Raw genomic sequence first — 21763 nt, forward strand, 5'->3', positions numbered from 1 at the left:
CAATTTTAGAAGTCTAATGAATGTTCTGGCCAACTTGGTTTTTGGTGAGGATTTTCCACCTGGTGTTCAGATGGCTGCCTTCATGTCCTCACACGGCCTTCTCTTGGTGCTTGCATGCAGAGAGAGAGAGAGAGAGAGAGAGAGGGAGGGAGAGAGCATGTCAAGCTTTCTGATATCTCTTCTTACAAAAACACTAATCCTATCAGATCTGGGCCCCTGCCCTTATGACCTCATTTATCCTTCATTACTTTCTTAGAGGTTCCATCTATAAATACAACCATACTTGGGGTTAAGGATTCACTATATACATTGTGGAGGGAACACACACATTTAGTGTAACAGGCACCAACTGAACACTGGAAAATGATTTTAAAAATAAGATATTTAAGTAACAGGTTTCATGAAAGAATTTTGGGGGCATATAACCTTCCTGAAGTTATGTGCAAGATTGTCTTGACATTTGTTCTGGGGGTGGAAATAGTGCAGAACTTCTATCAGCTGTTCAAATGATTTGTGACCTCAGAAAGTTAAGAAACACTTAATTGGAGAAAATTCACTAAAAGGGACACAACAGATGAATCAAGAAAAAGTAATATTTTGATGATGAAAACAAGTCAAAAAGTGTTTTCTTAATACAAACCAAAGACAGTGTTGCAAGAAAATTGAACGCACAGGCTTTGCAATGGGTGTGCCTGTGTTTAAAGTCCAGTTCTGTCATTTTCACTAGAATTGTGACTTGAATGAAGTTAGTCAACCTCTTGGCGTCTATTGCTGAGTCTATATGAGCCACCTCGTTGATATAATGTCCCCAGGAGGCAGGTAACAGTATCCTCACATAGAGGTAAGGAGCCTGAGGCTTACCCAGCAAGGCAACATACAAACACACAGTAAGCATTTAGCACACAATCTGGCATGCAGAAGAAGTCAGCAATTGCTTGCTTCCACTCTTATTGGACTATAATATTTATTTATTTATTTATTTATTTATTTATTTATTTATTTATTTATTTTGAGAGGGAGAGAGCATGAGCAGGTCAGAGGATGAGAGAGAGAGAGAGAAAGAGAATCTTTTTTTTTTTTTTAATGTTTATTTATTTTTGACACACAGAGAGAGAGAGACAGAGACAGAGACAGAGACAGAGCATAAGCAGGGGAGGGGCAGAGAGAGAGGGAGGCACAGAATCTGAAGCAGGCTCCAGGCTCTGAGCTGTCAGCACAGAGCCAGACGCGAGGCTTGAACTCATGAACTGCGAGATCGTGACCTGAGCTGCAGTCGGAAGCTTAACCGACGGAGCCCCCCAGGTGCCCCAAGAGAGGGAATCTTAAGCAGGCTGCATACTCAGTGCAGAGCCTGACTCGGGGCTTGATCCCACGACCCTGGAATCATGACCTGAGCCAAAATTGTGGGTCAGTCGCTCAAGCAAGTTAGCCACCCAGGCGCCCCTGTAACATTTATATTTTTGTTACTGCACAGTCCTTCCTACCCTATCTTTCTGCTCCCCTCCACAAGTGAACATTTTTACCTCAATCCACAATTCTTGAAGGAGTAACTATGCCAAATGTGATGGACTAGATTTTCCCTCTGAGGAAATCTCTGGGATGCAGGTCAGGCTGAGGAGTCACAGAATAATGCATGTCCTTGGAGGGGGTTGATGTCAAGACAAAAAACCTAGGAATAGAATGTAGTAAGTAATTTATTGCTCAGAATGATCAACTTATGATTATTAAGGTGAGTACCAAATTATACCCATTTCAGAAAGACTTCTATATTATTCTTTGTCCCCATCAGAAATGCCTTTGAAGAGTTATTGGTGTCAGACCATCCTTGGGGGCCCAGCACAGCTGAGAACAGACAGACACAAATCTCCCTGGGGCGCATGACCATAAAAATGCCTTTTGTACTCTCCGTATCTGTCATGTTTGGTAACATTAGTAGACTTATACACTGGATTTACATACCAACAAGAATTTGTACAAAATTCTTGGTCGAAATTGGATCTCAAGAAAGGACGGTAGTTAATTACTTGAAGTAGTAGATAGACCTACTGCCACCTTGTGGCAAGGTTACAAATTTCAGGACTAAGGAAAATCAGGCAGTTTGTTAATTTTCAAAACCACGACAGATGTCATATTACTAAATCACACGGAGTCAAAAGAATTGTCTACTTTTGGGAGGGATAGCTGACATTTAAAAAATTAAGTGAAGAGTAACTTGTACCCATTATAAAATTATTACACAATATTCCTGGAGTGGATTTCAAAGTGCTGCCCAACAAACAGTCCTCAAAAGGAGTTGACAAACTTAACTCTTATAACACACATTTTCATGATGTGAAATTGTTGATAAATCTCTTCCTTGCCTCAATTGTCAGTTAGTTTCATTGCAAAATATACCCCTTCATCTCATCCTTTTTGTTCATTCTTTTCCCTTCATGATGACATTCAGGTGTAGTGGGAGAATGTATCACTTGGGGTTCTTAATCTACCAGAGTTTGTAACATGATCTATGTTTTTTGACCTAGCTGTTCAGTGAGGTTAAGTCATGTGTTTAGTTAGCACATGAGGCCAATGCCACAGTATGGAACTCAATTCGTTTCTATATGGGTCACTTAGCTTTGCATTATCTCATGGCCACAGTATGTGGCTTTAACCAACTCTGGTCAGCCATTATAAAAATATGCACCAAAGTTCATCAAGGTTTTTATGATAGAAATCCACCAACACCACAGGGAAAAAAAAAAACAGTTTCAGCAACTATTCTCTTTTGTAAGTGATTAGTGTGGTCATCTAAATCTAAGGCAATAAACACTCTGCAACAATGTATTGATGGGCTATTTATTATTTATGACAGCCCAGGATGTACACACACTTTGCATATCAAGTTGCCAAGGTCCAGTAAGTGACAGACACAATGCCACTGACAGGAACTTGGAGGAAAAAGTTGTCTTTTGTTTGCATCTACCATTTTACAAGGACTTTAAAACGCCAATTATTTCCCAGTCTTTATTGTTATAGGAAAGACCCGCGTGCATGGGCGCACACCCACACATTTGTCAAAAGACACGTTCTTGACAAAACTGAAGCAGGGAATCATAGGCTCATGTTATCTTTCTGCTAAGCCTGTCTGGTGTTGTAGATGGTCGCCTGACAGTCAAAGGTTCTCTTGAGGGGATCTAGGGAAAGAGTTAGTATCATTCATCTATGCGTAATAAAATTACGCAGTTAGAAAACCAGTTTTACATAATGGATGTTGGCCAATGATTGTTTAGCAGAAAACACTTTCACATTTGGGTTTTCCCAGTGTAAAAACCAAAAAGCAAGAAAATACTCCAGTGGCCTCTCTCCCTCAAAGTTTCAGCGTTCAACCTCGTAAATTTGAATTCTATTAATATTTAACACAGCTTTAAAGAGATTCTGAATTCTAGGGAGAACATGATGAAATTTTTTTTGTTGTTATCTTAATGCAGACTTTTGATCTTCAAAGTGACTGCATTTATGGAAAATTATTTAAACCGATAATGGAACCAACTTTTAACACACTAACAGGCAATAAGACTTTACTGACCATAATTCTAATAAATTTATAGGAAGTAAGAAAGTTTTTCAGAGCTCCCCAGTCAGAACATTCAATGGTTCTCTTGGCAGGAGAGTCGCTAACAATGGAACACATCTTACAGAGGATCGTGCAAATAATGTTTCTTGATTAACTACACTCATTTAGGTACTGAACTGTGAAGTTGTAATAAAATTATCCTTACTTTTATGGACCTAACACATGTTCATATCCATATTTTAGAAGTCAAATGATTCTTCATCCACTTACTGCCTCTTAATCTCATTCTGGGCCCCACTCCTAGATACAATCATTTTTAGCCTGTTTAGTAACATCTAATTGTCTTACTTGTACATCCCATATTTTGTTGCCATTTTAAATTCTTCCTCGTTGCTCGTTATTTCTATTATTACTTAGTTAGTATTTATTATTTCCATTATGGATAAATGAAGGATTGGCTATGTTACCCCACTCCCCCCAACTTGCTCTGTCTTCCTTTCTATTATGTCATTGTACTTGACTTTGGGTTATGGAAATCTTTAGTGTTACTAGCACGTTTGGAGGAAAGCATTTGTTTTTGGCAGCTGTCCTTCCTAATCCTCCAATGTGCTGTCTGGCTCTGTCCAACCTGAGACCTCTTTTCTAACATCCTTTATACCCAGCACTCCAGGCACAAAGCACATTTTCTTCTTTCTAGGGCACCCTGGAGCCTTGCACGCATTCTTTCCTGTCCTGGGAATGGCTTTACTCCCGTCCCTACATTGCAAACTCCTCATCCGTTTTAAGCCTCACCTTTTAAGAAGTCTTCTCCAACTGTCCCAAGCAGAGGCTGCCTTTGTGCTCCTGACAGCATCCCCGTATGTCTAGCGGAGCAATCATTGGATTAAATAAAATTCGAGGCAAAAACTGATCATTGAAGACTGTCTTCAAGCTTTTCATCTTCTTCTAAACCAGAATTGGAAGGGATAGTACCGAAAGACGAAGTGGCTAGGAATGGTAAGACGTTTTTCTCTGAGGAGACCAAGGGACACGTAAGAAATATTCGGAGGGTCTTGTACTCACCTAGAGTGAGAAACCTATGTAAAGTCCATGGAGCACACCGCTGGGACCCTACCAATTTGCTGTCCCCAGCCGTCACCATGGGATAAGCTGGGGACTTCCCAACTCCAGGACCACATGCAGTGTCCCCACAGCACTTACTTCCAGGAATCCCAGGGGAGACACAACATTATAACATACCCACTTTCCGGGTGTGTTTTCCTGGAATCAACTCCCAAATCACATACCTTCCCTTGTTTCAGAGTTGGGTCCTGGAGAAACCTAAGCTAAGAGAGCACTTATCTTGAAATTTCTTTGGACTGCATGGATTGTGTCTGGCTGTCCCCACTCACTCCAGGACTGAACTGTGGGGTCCTTGATGTGACTAACTTTCCCACCAGGCTGGCAGGCCTTGTCTTTGATGGATCCAACTCTCAGATTTTTGTGAAGTGAATAAATGCATGAACGAATGAAAGATATCCCATAGGAACCACTTAGTAATAAAGGAGATTTTGCAAATGCTACAGTTTAGATTCCCTACTGCTTATCTACTTGAGCAAACATGCAGGCTTGTCTGAACTGGTCCATATTAGGTAGTGAAGGAAGCTCACTAAATATTTTAGTCACATTCACACTCCCCAAATGAGTCATTTTTTCCAAACCTACATAGCATATTATTGGCTCGAAAGATGTTTTCACTCTTTTAAAAAAAATAATGTTTCGGCAGAGGAACTTTTTATTTAGAGTTTAATGATCCCAGAGACTCATTAATTTTCTTTCTTGAAACACGGAAATAAAACATTTCCATCTAGTTCTAAATCATTTTTATGAAGCTAATTTTCTCCACCGCTGAATTTAGAGAAAACCTTCTTAATTCAGAATCAGACATTACATACTATGTGTTAAGTCTTAAGTATATAAGTATATGTTTAAAGTAGCTTATTTTCTGCACCATAGAGCAATACAATATTGAAGTTGATATTTTAAAGAATCAAAATACAGAAACTGAAAGGAGTAAGCGTTAATTAGTTTTAGTTTGCCAGGAACCAGGTTTAAGACACTAAAAAAAAATATTCAGCCAAAGATAGTTGATACTCTTCATATCACATGCATAGTTTGAAAACATTACAATTTGAAAGCAGACTCTTAAGTACAAATGATTGTGTCCCCACCCAGCCCCTACTAAGAGACCCGAGCAAACACCAGCATAGTTTCTAACAGCTCAAGGCAGCATCCTCAAGGCAATCCCTCCATCCCCATTATGTTCCCCTCCCTCGTGGAAAAGGTCCAGGCTGTCAAAAGAATTTACTGTTCCAACCAACACCTGAAGATAGGACCGCGCCCTCCCGGTCTTTGTGAGAGTCTAGGAAGCTGACTTTGGTAAGGATAAGCGTGAGTTAGCCAGCTCAAATGGCCTAGTCACACGGACCAACCCCCTTTCTGCTTTTAGGGATTCCTTTCTCTGTCTCCACCGAGCTCCCGCCCACCGCCCCCACTCCCTCCCGAGGTACTCACATTCCCTTTAAATTGTGCAGTCACCTTCCAGAGAATCTAAGTTGAATGCTGTTCATGCTGGGCTCTTTTCCATATTGCAGTAGTTATTACTGATTAAAATCGGTCCATAACGTTTTAACTAATGCCTGGCTTTGTTTATCTTTGACAAGGTCCGGTGCACAATGAGAGCACAGGTAAACAGCATGAGAGTGTCATTAAAGGTACTAAACATAAAATTTTTTTTCTCTTCCTTCTTCCACCTATTTCTGGGCTTGCTATTTTTTTGACACAATATTTTTCTAGTAAAGAAAATTCGAAAAACTTTTATTGAGGTATAATTGACGTGTAACAGTATATTAGTTTCAAGTGTATAACATAATGATGCAATATTTGTATATATTGTGAAATGATGACCCCGATAAGTTTAGTTAAGATCCGTCACCATACATACTTACAAAAGATTTTTTTTCTTGTGACAAGGACATTTAAGATATACCCTCTTACCAACTTTCATATATGCAATACAGTGTTATTAAGAATAGTCACCATGCCGGGGTGCCTGAGTGGCTCAGTTGGTTAAGCGTCAGACTCTTGATTTCAGCTCAGGTCATGATCTCGAGGTTTGTGAGTTCGGGCCCCACATCAGGCTCCACGCTGTTTGTGCAGAGCCTGCTTGGGATTCTTTCTCTCTCTATCTCTCTCTCAAAAAAAAAATAATAATAGTCACCATGCTTTACATTTCCTCCCCGTGACTAATATATGTTACTAATGAAAGTTTGTAACTTTTGGCTCCCTTTACCTATTTCTCCCACCCCCACCTCTGGCAACCACCAATATGTTCTGTGTATCTGTGAGCTTGGTTTGTTGTTGTTGTTTAGATTCCACATATAAGAGAGATCATACAGTATTTCTTTCCCTGTCTGACTTCTTGCACTTAGCATAATGCCCTCAAGGTCCGTCAGTAGGGTTACAAATGACAAGATTTCATTCTTTTTTATGGCTGAATAATATTGTAGTGTGTGCATGCGTGTGTGACATCGTCTTTATCCATTCATCCTTTGGTGAGCATTTAGGTTGTTTCCAACTGAAACAACTACGGAAAATAATGCTACAATGAACATAGGGCCACATATATATTTCAAATTAATGTTTTCATTTTCTTTGGATGAATAACCAGAAGTGAAATTGCTGGATGATGTGGTAGTTCTATTTTTAATTTTTTGAGGAACCTCCACACCGTTTTCTATAGTCGCTGCACCCAATTTACATTCCCAGTAATGGTATACAAGAATTCCCTTTTCTCCACATTCTCACCAACACTTGTTATTTCTTCTTTTTTTCATCATAACCATTCTAAGAAGTGTGTGGTGAGATCTCATTGAGGTTTTGATTTGCATCAAATCAATGATTTCTCATCAAATCTGATGAGAAACATCAAAACATCAAAAATGATGTTGAGCATTTTTTCATGTACTCGTTGGCCATCTGCCAACATGTCTATTCAGATCATCTGCCTGTTTTTTAATTGGATTTTTTTGCTATTGAGTTGTGTAAGTTCTTTACATATTTGGGAAATTAAGGATCAGATATATGATTTGCAAATACTTTCCTCCATTCAAAAGGTTGACCTTCTATATTGTTGATTGTTTCCTTTGCTGGAAACTTTATTTTGATGTAGTCCCACTTTATTTTTGCTTTTGTTGCTTTTGTGTTTGAAGTCAAATCCAAAAACTCATTACCAAGATCAGTGTCAAGAAGATTAGATCCTATGTTTTCTTCCAGAAGTTTTATGGTTTCAGGTCTTATATGCAAGTCTTTAATCCACTTTGAGTTAATTTTTTGTGTGTGGTGTAAGATACTGATCTGATTTTTACTCTTTTTTTTTTTTTTTTAACATTCATTTATTTTTGAGACAGAGAGAGAGAGAGCATGAGCAGGGGAGGGGCAGAGAAAGAGGGAGACACAGAATCTGAAACAGGCTCCGGGCTCTGAGCGGTCAGCACAGAGCCTGACGTGGGGCTCGAACCCACAGACCACGAGATCATGACCTGAGCTGAAGTCGGACGCTTAACCAACTGAGCCACCCAGGCTCCCCTGATTTTTATTCTTTTGAATGTGGCTGTCCACTGTTCTCAACATCATTATTGAAAAGTCTGTCTCTTCTCCATTGTATATTCTTTCTTTTGTATATTTCTTTTGTCATAAGTTAATTGACCCATGCCTGTGTGAGTTTATTTCTGACTGCTGTTCAATTGATCTATATATCTATTTTTGTACCAATACCATACTGTTTTGATTACTGTAGACTTGCAGTATAGTTTGAAATCAGACAGTTTAATATCTCCAGCTTTGTTTTTCTTTTTCAGGTTTGCTTTGGCTATTCAAGATCTTTTGGTTCCACACAAATTTTAGGGATGTTTGTTCTATGTCTATGAACAATGCCATTGGCATTTTGGTAGGAATTGCATTGAATCTGTAAAATGCTTTGGGCATATGGACATTTAAAAAATATGAATTCTTCCAGTCCATGAGCATGAATATCTGTGCATCTATTTATGTCTTCTTTAATTTCTTTCAGCAGTGTCTTACAGTTGTCAGGGTATAGGTCTTTCACTTTTGTTAAATATATTTCTAAGTATTTTATTCTTTTTCATGCAATTATAAATGAAAGTTTTCTTAATTTCTCTTTCTGATAGCTTGTTATTAGTGTATAGAAATGCAACAGATTTCTGTATATTGACTTTTTATCCTGTGATGTTTTATCCTTATTTATCTATTAGTTTTAACAGTTTCTTGCAATAATGCCAATAGCATTTGGTAATTTGTCCATTATGACCTTTATCTCAAATAACATTGTGGAGATCTGTGCATTTATAAACAATAATAAGAAAAAGAAAGTGTTGTTTTATCCATCACGATTTTTTACTTCTCCCTCTATGAAACTCCTGCATATAGTAGGTATTCAATTAAATGTTGACTGAATAATAGGTGAATTTCAAAAAGACAAGAAATATTATTTAATGTAAATATAAATTACAATGTTAGAGTCCTTTGGTTCCAAATAATATTAATATTTAGTTTTCCATTCAGCAAACAATTTTCAGATTCTGTGTCGGCACTCTATAAAGCAATGAAAGACATAAACAAAAATCCCTTTCTCATGGAATTTACATTGTGGTGGTTACAATAGGTAATTACAATAGAGGGTCAGCTAGTTCTAAAAAGAAAAGTGAAAGTAGTCAGAGGATTCAGGGCAGTGTGTGTTAGTTTATATAGGGCTGTGGAGGGGCCTCTGATCATAGGTATGAAGAAGAGAGGAGAATGTGTGCTGTCATCTTGGTGTAGGCACATGCCGAGCCAGTACATGATGGCTGTACTTTAAGCAGAGCTGGAATCCTAGCCTGAACCTTTCAGAAGAAACAGAATATTTGTGTAGTCTCAATGCATCTCTGTCAAAATATTTATCTTTACTGTGGTTACTTTTAACATTTGTCCGTGCATTCATTGATAGTTCTTTCTCCAGGGGAAGTGGGCCGGATGTAGTGACTGGCTTTTAATAGAATGTGGAAAAGGAAACATTGTACCTTTCCAGTGGAGAAACTTGGCATTTTTCCCTCAGAACTTTGAAGATAATGTTCATTATTTAAAGCAATCTAATTACCAATTGCTAGTAGCAATCTAATTGCCAGATGCCATCTGATCCTTGTTCCCCCATCTTCCATCATAATGGTAGCTGTTAGGTATTTTATTTGTCTTTTGGGTTCTTTTATTTCATCAGGATGCATATAGGTCATGGTCTTTGAATGCTTTCCCATTTCATATTGGACTAGGCACGTAAACTCAAGGTCTGATGCCTCTCTTTAGCTGGGAGAGATATTCTTCTTCTTTTTTTAATTTAATTTAATTTTTTTGAGGGAGGGAGTGAGTGAGGGGAGGGGCAAAAGAAGAAGGAGAGGAGAGAGAGAATCTTAAGCAGGCTCCACACCCAGCACGGGGTCTGGCGCAAGGGCTCGATCTCACCACTGCAAGATCCTGACCTAGCCAAAGTTGGAAGTTCAACCAACTGAGCCATCCAGGCGCTCCTAATTAATTTTTTTTCTAAGTTACTTTCTGTCTTGAATCACTTTAGACTTTTAAGGATCAATTGTTCCATCTGGTGATTCTCTCCCTCCTCCTGCAAGTTGCTGGTGTGAGTTTTTCTGCAATTTTTAGGTCCATTTTCCCACTGGCTTTTCCCTTGAGTGAGAGAGCTGACTCCAGGCAGGTCAGTAAGGTGGGAGAGCTGTGTGGATGACAGGCTCATGTTTGTTAAGGTCATGGGCATGGCACAGTCAGGCAGGACAGGGAACCCAAAGGACCAGGTAAAGCCATCTTTACCTGGCTGGGTGGTTCCCATTCTGTATAGAGGCTTCTTTTTTCTTTCTTTCTCTTTTATGGTTGTTATGATGGTTCAATGCTTCCTTATTTCTCAGGTATTTACTCCCTACATGGAACCATCCAAAGGGAGTTAGTTCACTCTCTTCATAGGACATGTTCCGGGGTTAAAGCTCTAGACTAGGCCAACTGCTGACGCCTCCTGTGGTGTGTGTGTGTGTGTGTGTGTGTGTGTGTGTGTGTGTGTGTTGAGGTGCTCTCAGCAGGTCTGCCGACCCAACCACTGTGATGGCCTCATTGTCCAGGAATTCCTCACATGTTCTCTTCCACTGCTGCCTATTTCTTGCTTTCTAACGATGTCATAGATTTTGCGATTCTGCCTTCCTTCCTTTTCCTTTTTCTCCCACCTTCCCTACCTCTCTCTCTCTACTTCTCTTCCTTCTTTCCTTCCTTCTTGTGTGTGTGTGTGTGTGTGTGTGTGTGTGTGTGTCTCCTATCATTTTGTTTTCAGTCCACTATCTCAATCCGGTCTTTCTTACTTTTGGATCCTCTATTTTTACACTCATTAGAGAGGCAGTGTAGTGTAATGGTTGTGAGAATGTGCTCTGACTCCAGTCAGCCTGGGTTGGAATATTAGCTCTTTCGTGTATTATCTGTGTGACCTTGAGCAAGTTGCTTTACTTTTCTGTGCTTCAGTTTCCTTATCTATAAACTGTAACCACTGTAATGATGACAAACGATCTCGCTTCTATGACATTGTTTGCAGGATTAAAAGTTAATATGTGTAAGTCACTTAGAACATTGCCCAGAACATATTCCTTGTGTGTATGTAGTGTGTTCTTAAAATTCAATGAGTTCTCTCTTTAGTGTTGTGATTAAAATTTTTTTTTTTTTTGGTTTTATGGATTGCACAATTCATTTTATTTACTTATTTCAAAGGTGGGAATATTTGTATGAAGATAGCTAGTTGTATAATGTGTTAATAACAACTAAAAACAACTCAAATATTTAGTAATTATAGAATGAATAAGTAAACCACAGAATTTTATTGTAAGTTAAAAGGCAAGCATATGGAAAAAGCAGATTCATAAAATTTTTTGCATGGAAAAAGAAAAAAGAAAAATGCCTAAAAATATTTATACACTGATTTTATATTTAACTTTTGAGTGTTTAAAAATTAGTCAGAAAAGATTATATTTTACTTTTTTTGTTTGTTTTAACTTTGTTGCTTGTTATTTTAAAGCAGAAGACATAGAAAGGAAAAATTAAAATTCCTTTTAACAACCAGGTCAGTTTTAAGATGCCTCCGGGCTGTTCCAGTCCCAGAGACAGACAATGCAGGCTGTCTGAAAGCAAAGCCTCAAACTCGGTAATTGCCACTGGGACCCACCCTAGTCTAAGAAAACAATTCTGAGGCACTCTATTTTGCTTACATGAAATAGCCTTTTGTGTCTCAACCTGAAGACAGCCCAGCCCACCTATCTTGCAACATTAGAGGTACAGTCAGAATTTCTAGCAAGAGTTTTCCGATGAAAGACAAAGCTTCGTTGAAGATTATGTTATAGGAATCCAAAGAAGTCTGGAGACGATGGTTCATAGTAAACAGTAGGCACTATAATGTTAAATTCAAGTAAAAATTAGGAGATTGTTGGTGAAAAATATTTTAGGTTTTCTCTTAGGGGCAGGTACTGGGATATGACGGATGAAATATTTGAGAGGTGGTTTCTTTCTTTCTTGTGTGGTTTAGGTTCAGAAAATCAGTCAAATATTTTAAAGAATGTGGGCCAACCACAGAAAGCTGGGGGGTGAGGTCAACATGTATGATTTAAATAAAATGCACTGTTTTGTTACATTTTGAAAATTTTATAATTTTAACATCTAATAATTACCTGCATTAAAATATTTTCAAAGTGTGATCAAATCCACGGCTGGCATTGAGTACATTTATATACTCAAGGTACTGTGAGCTTTTAACTTAATTTGTAAACTAATTCACCAATCATAAAAATAGTGTGAAGCTTATCATTCATTAACATGTTGCTGACTTTTTTTGTGTCATAAGCAGACAAGCAAGATGTTTAGTTTTTTTTTAAACAAATTGAATTTTGTACAATAATACTGATAAGCCCTGATCTGTATACTTTTAAAAATTATACTTGGAAAGATATACTACATTCTTTGAGAACATCCCTCTGATATTTTCTTTCAGTTAACAAATTAAAAGAAAAAAATGGAATGTGACAGCAGAGAAATATGAAAGGGTCTATTTACTAAAAACTAGTTTACAGATTGAGTTAAAAATAATGAGCTGAGGAGACTTCTGGCAGACACGTAGGACTTGTTTACATTTTGATTGCAGCTTAATAATTTGCTGATTGCATTATAATCACAGCAATATTGCATTTTAATCACAGGCATACATTCGGTTAACTAAATTACTGCCTTTAAATCACAATTTGATTTTTGCTAATACATAACCAGTTCTTTTTCTGTCCCTGCTCCAATAAGGATCATAATCAGTAAGCATGGTTTTGAATCCATTCTTTTTGGTAAACTCCCTAGCCACATTCTGCTTCTTGCCTACTAACGACATTATCTTTCACACAAATGTGGAATAATGAGTAATGCTTTGTAGAATAATGTATAATAAATTGGAAGCAAGCCTCATCTAGCATAAACCTGCAATATTCCTTGTGTGACTGAAAGCCACAATTACTGAAGCAGAGAATTGCTCTGCTTTTCCCAAACTGGGTGCCTGTCCTTCCTGGTGCTGAGGCTGCCTGGCTTTGTGTGGGCCAGCGGCTGAGATGAGTCACTACAGAATGGGACACGGGACGTGTCACCAGACGCTTTAGGATCTGCACATGCTGTGGAAAGTTTTTAGTGTGCCCCTCTCCACATCAGTCAAGCGTTTACTCAGTTTCAGAAGAAAATATTGTAAGAACGCAAAAATGAGTCACGATCTATTGCCCAGATTATCTCTGTGCCATTTTAAAAATAAAATGGAAACAATCCACTTGTGGCAGAAAATTCAAATAATACAGCTTGGTTTGCAGTGAAAACAAATCCTTTCTCTTAGAAAGAGCATGGCTTTCTACAAAGCCACGGCGTCTGGAGATCCGTCCAGGAAGAGGACCTGGGGAGGGAGGCCCAGACGCCTCTGGGATGTGAGGGGATGAGGAGGCAGTGGGTTCAAGCCATCTGACTGTCCAGAGCCCCAGGCCAGGTTGCAGAGGGCCTGGTGAGCATGGGAGACCCCAGGGAGCAGAGCCGAGACTGAGAGGGTCCTGAATTGGGGTGTCGGCCGGCATGTGTGTGTCTGGGGTCACTGGGGGGACAGGTGGCCCAATTGGCTGAGAGTCATCCAGATGGAGCAAACTAGCCAGAATTCCACAGCGAGGACCAAGGACAGAATAACACCGAAAACAAGGCAGACGAAAGGCCCCCAAGGAGCCCGTGAGGACAGGATGTGATGCGCTGGCCTGGTGCCCTATTTTGCCTAAGCTTCACAACAGTCCGGGAGCCAACCAGACAGACCTCGGAAGAAGACAGAAGGCAAGAATCCTTGAAAAGGGAAGAGTGATGGGATTGACTCAGAAGCAGTCATGTCGGCCGGCAAGGTTATTTCCACCATCAATGGAAATCGGTGTTTTAGAGCTAAGCTAACTTCTATAATCAAATTGTTGTTTTGTTTCTGTACATCTGCACTGTGGTTTTCATGAATAAACCTGTTCCGCCTGAATTTTATCATTCAATTGTCACAGCTTTAGCAACACTATGATCTCATTTTTATACATAAGGGAACTAACACTTGGACTGATGACTTTACCGAGTTATATAGCTCGTGCACTGTGCACCCAGGATTTCTCATCTCCCCCAAGTCCAAAGTCGTTTTGTCCACAAGATCAGTCAGGGGACAGTCAGGAAACAGAAGCCACACCAGTTATTTTAACAGAGAATTGACACAACGACTGCTAACTAGTATCAGTGAGATGAAAATTCAGAGGGGTGGACGCTGTTTTCACAGAGGCAGCCACATCAAGAAGCAGTTACCGCATCTTGGGCTGGGGGAACAAAGGGACGTGGGTGATATCGTGAGAACTTACGTACTAGCAGATGGGACCCTAAGAACTGAGGAGGCCTTGAGGAAGACAGGCTGCTTGACCATACCAGTGTCTCTGAGCTCATAGAAGGCGCCAGCGGGCTGGAACCACATCTCCAAAGACGAGGTGCTGACCGGTGCTGGGATCTCTGAAGGGACAAGATGAGCTTGGGTCTGTGAATGGACTGCTGCTGTTGGAACAAACCGCTACAAGCAGAGTCAGGGGACATCGCCTGCGTGACGATGACAGGAGTGTGTCCCTTCTTCTTCCTTCAACCTTTGGTCACCCTCCTGTGCCCTGATTGGCAGACCCTAATGTGGAGCCAGTGGGCAAGATATAAATGTGGTCTGCAGAGTCCCAACAGATTTAAAACAATTTTTTTAAGTTTATTTATTTATTTCGAGAGAGAGAACGTGTGAGTGAGAAGGGGAGGGGCAGAGAGAAAGGAAGAGAGAGAATCCCAAACAGGCTCCACACTGTCAGTACAGAGCCTGATGCAGGGCTCAAACTCACAAACCATGAGATCATGAGCCGGGATCAAGAGTCAGATGCTCAACCAACTGAGCCACCCAGGTGCCCTGCCCCCCCCCCCCCCCCAACAGAGTTTAGAAGAATGGGCTTGAAGCTGAGAAAGTACATTTACTCATTGATACAATTTATATGCACCTTGCATATATTTTTGAACTTGTTTACAACATCCGAAACAACTCCATACATCTTCCTAATGAGCCACAGTTATCTTTTTGTACCAAGAGTTTTTCACTTTTTCCCCAGAGCAGGGACCCACAAAGTCCCAACAGTGATACTATGCATTTCCAGCTGCTGTTAATTATTCTTTCAATTCCATCACAGATCTATCTGAATACTCTGTTACCAAAACACAAAATTGGCAAGCTAACCATCACCAGCAGGCCTTGTATCAAATTAAGGGAAAGGAGAGGAGGTAAGAAATTAGTTAATATGTACACACAAGTAAGAAAGGCACCAGCTGCCACAGTCCTGTAACTTTCTTCTTCCACCAGTCAGTGTGTGTTTTTCCTTTACCGGAACTGAGCAGGTTAGGATGTTTTACCCAGTGGGATGACCCAAACCTTCATCGCCAAACTTTCTGAATTGTCAGTGGTTCTGCGTTGAGGTTGTTGCTTGAGTTTTCCTGCAATTTCTTCTTACTGGACATGGAAGTCCCAAGAGGCCCTGGGTGAAACCTGGTTTCCAGACTTTGCCCGCCCCGTGAAGGAGAATCCAGTGTCCCCGGTGTCCAGGGTCAAGTAGCCAGGACAGTAACTCCCTTCTCTGCCTGCTGGTTCGGTGGCATGAGGGTTCCAAATGGCCAAATGGTTGTCACAACTTCCAGTGCAGTGGAATTATTATCATTCTGGTGAAAGAATTCTGCTCGGAAGCAAGACCTCCAAACTAGCAGAGCTCGAGGTTTCAGGAATGGGCAATGGACATGTTATGAGTGAGCTAGTAAGTAACTAAGTGAGAAGAGCCATTGCCATTTTCACCCTTGATTCCTGAACCAGCTTGTTTGTTTTTCGTTTTTGTTTTTTAAATTTAATTTATTTTTTTAGTTTACATCCAAGTTAGTTAGCATCTAGTGCCACGATGATTTCAGGAGTAGATGCCTTAATGCCCCTTCCCCACTTAGCCCATCCCCCCTCCCACAACCCCTCCTGTAACCCTCCGTTTGTTCTCCATACTTATGAGTCTCTTCTGTTTTGTCCCCCTCCCTGTTTTTATATTATTTTTGCTCCCCTTCCCTTAGGTTGATCTGTTTTCTCTCTTAAAGTCCTCATATGAGTGAAGTCATATGATATTTATCTTTCTCTGACTAATTTCACTTAGCATAATACCCTCCAGTTCCATCCACGTAGTTGCAAATGGCAAGATTTCATTCTTTTTGATTGTCGAGTAAGACTCCATTGTCTATACATACCACATCTTCTTTATCCATTCATCCATCGATGGACATTTGGGCTCCTTCCATGCTTTGGCTATTGTTGTAGTGCTGCTATAAACATTGGGGTGCATGTGCCGCTTTGAAACAGCACACTTGTATCCCTTGGATAGATACCTGGTAGTACAACTGCTGTGTCATAGGGGTAGGTAGTTCTATTTTTAATTTTTTGAGGTACCTCCATACTGTTTTCCAGAGTGGCTGCACCAGTTTGCATTCCCACTAGCAGTGCAAGAGAGATCCTTTTTCTCCACATCGTCGCCAACATGTGTTGTTGCCTGACTTGTTAATGTTAGCCATACTGACAGGTGTGAGGTGGTATCTCATTGTGGGTTTGATTTGTATTTCCCTGATGAGTGATGTTGAGCATTTTTTCATGTGTCAGTTGGCCATCTGGATGTCTTCTTTGGAGAAGTGTCTATTCATGTCTTTTGCCCATTCCTTCACTGGATTATTTGTTTTTATGGGTGTCGAGTTTGACAAGTTCTTTATAGATTTTGGATACTAACCCTTTATCTGATATGTCGTTTGCAAATATCTTCTCCCATTCTGTCGGTTGCCTTTTAGTTTTGCTGATTGTTTCCTTCACTGTGCAGAAACTTTTTATTTTGACGAGGGCCTAATAGTTCATTTTTGTTGAACCAGTATATATTTTGTAGGAGAAACTGCATAACTTATTGGTCATGGATTCAAAGCATTTACTGTGTTCTGTAAGCTTCAAGCCCATGCTTTAAGTGTCCTTTTATCCCAACTGGCACTAAAACTGAGTTTTCAAAGGCTCCATTCTTATTATATTAGTTCCACCTATCTAGGTGATGGTATCTATGATATTAGTTAATGCCACAGACACAAGGCCATTTTCCACTGAAAAGATTTCTTTTTACTAGTCTTATGCAGGGCCACTCCTGAGTGGGTCCATAATTGTGTCAATGTCAACATTCACTTTCACTTGGGGCCAGCATATTCAGGACAAGTATCTGCAAACCAGGCCTGAGTTTTTTTTCTTTCTCATTCAACACGTCATCAGTAACACCCCCCCTGAGTTTATAGGTATGGTTTGAAGGGAAAGAGGTGATACAGGAGTTGATGAAGGTTGTCTTATCTGGTCCTATAACTTGTACCTTTATGATTTGCTCAAGCAAGATCTTAAATCCTTTTCTACCTGATAATAAATTGTAGCTATTTATGTCCAATCTCATGGCTTATTGGGTCAGAGAGGTGTCTGTCCTTATGGTGACTTGATGAAGCATCATTAGACATTCAGCTTTCATTAAGGCCTAGGAGCATGCCAGAAGCTATTTCTACAAAAGAAAATAGTTATCTGCAGAAGATTTGAACTTACTGTGAAACATTAGAGATCTGAGCTATGCTTTCCCTATCTGTGTTTTCCAAAGGCTCTGAACATCCACAAATGCTACAAGTATCATTCTACCTCTTGGTCATAGGCCCAAGTAGGAGAGCATCTTGCACCATAGACTGAACTTGCTGCAGAACCTTCTTGTGCTCTGTTCCCCCACTTAAAATGGACAGGCATCTGGTTCACTTGATAAGTGGGTCAGAGCAACATACTCAAATGCTACTACAAACAACCTACCAAAATGCAGAATCCAAAAGGCCCACCAGGCATTATACCTCTATTTCAGTGGCAGCCATCGCAAGATGCCATTACATGTCATTCTTCTTTTATGCTCTAGATCACTGTGTGCCAGAAACATCACTGAAATGTTAGGGTCCTAAATTTTCATGAAGTTTGCCTGCTATATTCCGGTTCACATGTATCTTAATAAGGTATCCAGAGTAACTTTTATGTCTGTTCATTTGGTAAATTATCACAATATCATCAGTGTAGTGGCCCAGTGTGATATTTTGTGGAATATCAAGATGATCACAATCTCTGAGAACCATGTTATGGGAGACAGCAAAAGAGTTGATGAGCCCCAGAGGTATGACTGCAAAGCTGTTCTCTTGGTCCTACTGGGAAAAATGCAAACCACTTCTGGTGGTCCTTATTAACTAGTAGAGACAAAGGAGCCTTTGGCAAATCAATACTTCATATCCAGGGCTGTGTTCTTTGCTTTAATAAAGATAGCAATGAGGAAGAGCAGCTACATTACAGCATCATGTGATTATGTTTATGACAATCCAAAGTCATTCTGGAACACCCTTTCATCTGCTGCATAGGAAGAAGAGGCAAATTAGATATACGCATGTACCCTACATCTTTCAAGTCTTTGATGGTGGCACAATTTCTGCAAATACCCTGCAAGTGTATTGTCATTGGTTTGTATACCAGTCGGGAGAGGAAGTTTTAGGGGCTTCGTCTTTGTCTTTTCTATCATAATGGATCTTGTTTCCAAAGTCAGAATGTCTATTCTAATTACACATTCAGCAAAACAGGAAAATACCCATAAGTTCCATTAATGAATCCATGGTCTGCCATGATTCAAACTTGGGCCCAAACTTCATTCATCATCTCACCACTATAGGCCCCTCCTTTCACTGGAATTCTGTAATTCTATAATTCTATAATTTGGGTGCTGAGGAAATAGTATCAATTCAGAGCCAAAGCCTAATAATCCCCAAAGGTCTAGGTATTTCCTTTTTTTTCCAGGGTCTAGTGACTTCATTAAATGGCCACACATACCTTTGGGGAAGTGTAAGAAAGGAATCCTTTATACACTTGTATTGGTGCTGCAGGGTCCCTTCTCAACGGACTCTCTCTGCCTGCCTACACTTTAGTCAAGGCACTCCGGGTTTGTGAATGGCTTAGGTATGGAACCGAGATAAAAGTTCATGACCCTCCATTTTGAGGTCTTAAGTCCAGATTCTGGCCACAAAACGAGATCTTCCTGGTATAGAGATCAAGTAACATTTCAATAGGCCATTTTCCTCTTTCATTGTAGGGACATCATGGTCAATTAGCCACTGCCAAAGATGCCAGTGGGTCAACACATTTTGGTGACTACTTCTTCCCTATCCCATTATGGTTAGTGGACCCTCTTTGCCTTTGGGAGTTATGGACTGCCAGTTGAACTCCGCCATTCTAGGACTCTGCCACCTGCACCCTTCAAATCAGGGAATCCATCTCAATGATGGCATTTCCTTCCTTGGTATATGGTGTACAGACAGCAGTGTCACCACTGAGCTTTGCAAAGATGCGGGTGACCCACTCCCTAATGCGTCTCTCAATGTCTTAATGGATGCAGGGTCTTCTGGTTCCTCCAAGGGAATGCAGTGCATGGGCGGGTGGGTATACAGGTCATGGGGTGATATATTCACTTTAATATATTTGTTTCTCTAAGCTACCATTAAGTCCAAGGTTCAACCAACCCAACCAACCAAATACACTGAGACTGTATGTATCTATACTTGTGGTGAGCATAACAGCTACAGTTGTGGAATCACTATGTTGTATGCCTGAAACTAATGTAACATCATGTGTCAACTATACTCAAATAAAACAACAGCAACAGCAACAACAAGGAACCCAAATAACCTGTCAGAGCTATCTGCAACAGCATGAGGTAATACATTAAATTCAGACTCTCTGGCAGGTGCACCCATTTCAATAAATTTGGCTCCTTATGGTTTTTAAATATATTCTCCTTGATGTGACATCATGAAAATGCATCCTCATACAGATCCCTTAGCTTTATGATAACATAGATCATAAAAATCTTGCAATTACTTTGGTGCAGGAACGATTTCCTCCAGTCAGGTTTTGTTCTTCTCCCAAAGATGCCGATATATGTCACCGGGTTTGGGTCTTGTGGCAACGAGGGCTGGCTGAGTTGATCTTAAGGAAAATAGGCCTCCCTTCACATGGAAACTGCCCTAGGTGAGCTTATTATGTGTCTTGAAGTGAAGGAAGACTTTACTTGATTCATGTTTGGGAGGGTGGGCTGCTTTCACAGGGAATGATGGTTAATTTTGTGCATCAATTTAACTGGGCCGCAGGATGCCCAGGTATCTGCTCCAACATTACTTTGGAAGTGTTTCTGTGAGGGTGTTTCTAGAAGAGATTAGCATTTGAATCAGTGAAGTCAGTAAGGCAGATGGTTTTCCCCCCATGTGGATGGGCATCCTTCAACACCCTGAGGGCCTTGAAGAGAGTAAAAAGGTGGAGAAAGGTTGAATGAAGTCTCTGCCTGACTGCTATTAACTTCAGTCTTCTGCCCTCGGTGCTCCTGGTTCTCAGGCCTCCGTGATTCTTAGCGGAAACCTGAACTGGATTCCACACCATTTGGTTAGGCATTATTTACTCCATTTTACATATAAATACACTGCTAGAGGTGGTTGCTTCTCAATATCCATGCCCGTCTTCTTCCTAAGGAGTGTAATTCTTACTACATTTGGAACTGTCAGTGTACCTAGCTAAAGGCTTAAATTCCTACCCTTTCTTACAGCTAGATGAAACCGTGAGGCTACATTTTGTTTACGGAGATGTAATTGGAAGTGTTGTGTGGGAATTCTGGGGAGTATGTTAAAGGAACCTAATTTGTTTGGGCTTCTGACCCTCTCCTTTTCATTCTTCCTGCCTCCTGGACTATGAAAGTGATGGCTGGAGCTCCAGGCACTGTACTTGTTTATGAAATAATCTTAAAAATAAAAGCTCCTGGGCTCAGAATTTGAGAATGAAAGAGCAGAAAGATAGAAAGTTTTAGGGTCCCAGATGACTAGAGTTATAGAAATACATGTGATAGAAATACATGCCTATCTTGTTAGTCATTTTGGGTTTTCCTTTCTATGTAACCAAGCACAATCCATAACCATTTATAGATACAGGATTCCAGAAAGATGAAACCGATTGCCTCAGATCATGCAATTTGTAAGCAGCATAGCCAGGATGCAAATCTAAGATAGAGTCTTCCTCTGTATGTCATAAAATATTATGCGATAATGAATAATAATGCATAATATATTTATACCAGTCCATATCAATTCATTGATTCAACTCACTCTCAACACCACCTTTGGCATAATTTATGGTACTTAAATAAATTAGCAAAAAAAAGGTGTTATTTTTTATATTCGGATCAAAGCAGGTAAGACATTTTTTTTTCATTTTTAAATAAACATGTAAATTTAAGGTGTACAATGTGTCACTGTGATACATTTATATATTGGATTTCAATCTTCTTAAATTTGCTGAGATTTGTTTTCTGTTCTAGCATATTATCTATTCTGGGGAAAGTTCATGCATGTAAGGAGAATGTGTGTTCTGCTGCTATTGGATGAAATGTC

At 40.0% G+C, this 21763-nt stretch overlaps 1 protein-coding gene across 23 annotated transcripts in view; it reads left to right on the forward strand.

Moving 5' to 3' along the window:
- Positions 1-21763, forward strand: part of LOC144615101 (uncharacterized) — a 237109-nt gene that overhangs the window by 85965 nt on the left and 129381 nt on the right. Inside the window, exon 4 of one of the 23 annotated variants that reach the window (XR_014136538.1) lies at positions 15415-16104. The exons of 20 other annotated variants lie outside the window; for them this stretch is intronic. The gene's annotated coding sequence lies outside the window, so the exon portion shown is untranslated. Of the gene's footprint in view, positions 1-4250; positions 6204-6255; positions 6326-15414; positions 16105-21763 lie in introns of those variants that run through there. 2 more of the 23 variants (XR_014136540.1, XR_014136542.1) reach the window with 2 other exon arrangements.

The sequence above is a fragment of the Panthera onca genome, chromosome F2 (genome assembly GCF_046562875.1).
Source record: "Panthera onca isolate mPanOnc1 chromosome F2, mPanOnc1 haplotype 2, whole genome shotgun sequence".
NCBI classification, from domain to species: Eukaryota; Metazoa; Chordata; class Mammalia; order Carnivora; family Felidae; genus Panthera; species Panthera onca.